This window comes from Suncus etruscus, chromosome 3 (genome assembly GCF_024139225.1).
Source record: "Suncus etruscus isolate mSunEtr1 chromosome 3, mSunEtr1.pri.cur, whole genome shotgun sequence".
NCBI classification, from domain to species: Eukaryota; Metazoa; Chordata; class Mammalia; order Eulipotyphla; family Soricidae; genus Suncus; species Suncus etruscus.
Genome location: NC_064850.1, coordinates 161290550 through 161291567, shown reverse-complemented (window position 1 = coordinate 161291567; position 1018 = coordinate 161290550). Strand labels below are relative to the sequence as shown.

General features: G+C 34.7%; 1 non-coding gene across 1 annotated transcript; it reads right to left on the bottom strand.

Annotated features, from left to right (window-relative positions):
* Window positions 1-342: 342 nt before the first annotated feature.
* Window positions 343-556, bottom strand: LOC126005469 (small nucleolar RNA U3). Its single transcript, XR_007494542.1, has one exon. It is a non-coding gene; the product is annotated as a small nucleolar RNA U3 (small nucleolar RNA).
* Window positions 557-1018: the final 462 nt, after the last annotated feature.

The following is a 1018-nucleotide window of genomic DNA, read 5'->3' as shown; positions in this document are numbered from 1 at the left end:
GTTCTATTTTATTCTAATTTCTATTAATAGTTCACACATTGTTTCCTTTGTACAAGATCTCTTGAACTCAATTTTCATGACAATTTTTATTTCAATTCTTGTAAATTATTGTCCATCTTCTCTTCTTTATGTGAACGTTTTACAAGCCCCTTTAACATCATTAGCCAACTATGTTTCCTTCTCAAGCTTTGTGTTTCTACTGAAAATATGGGTCCAGTATCCAATAATATGCTCAAAAAAAGAAACTTTGAGATTTCATTTTGACACCTACCTTTCTTTTACATCTCATCCTTGTCGATTTTTTAAAATATACCCTAAATTGATTTTTCTCTTCTTCTTTCTACTATTTTTATCCTGCATCCTCTCCCTCTACCCCTTCCAAAGGAAGGGAAGAATGATCATCAATGGCAAAAGCAGTCGCAGAAGCAACACCTAGAGCCGGTTCACGCTCAGGAGAGGACGCTCTAGCTCCTCCTCGTGGCCTCAGGTGCTCTACATGATCAGAGAAACTTCTCTAGTCACATACTATAGAAATGATCCCTGAAAGTATAATCTTTTCTTTCTACTCTTAAGACTCCAGCATGAACCATCTTTTCTACAGAAATTTAGCTTAATTCCTTTTATAATTATTCACTTGCTGAACATTTTTAAATATCTAATATATATCAGGCTCTCATCTATGTGCTGTAATTGGAAAATAGTATCTTATATTCTGATAATATGAACTATCTTATACTATAGTATGAACCAATCAATAAATATATTTATAAACTCACTTTTTAGTTTGAAGCTTAAGGTACTGTTTGGGCTGTGCTCGGGCTTACTACTGGCTCTAGACTAAGAAATCATCACTGCCGTGTTTGGGTGACCTCACTAGGGGCTTACTAGCAAGGCAAGCATCTAAATACCTGTAGTATCCCTCCAGTACCTATGAACAAGTTTAATAAGTTAATAAAAGAAATATCTATGTATATAAACAACATGCAAAGGAGATTTAACTACATTTTTACCCCCCCCC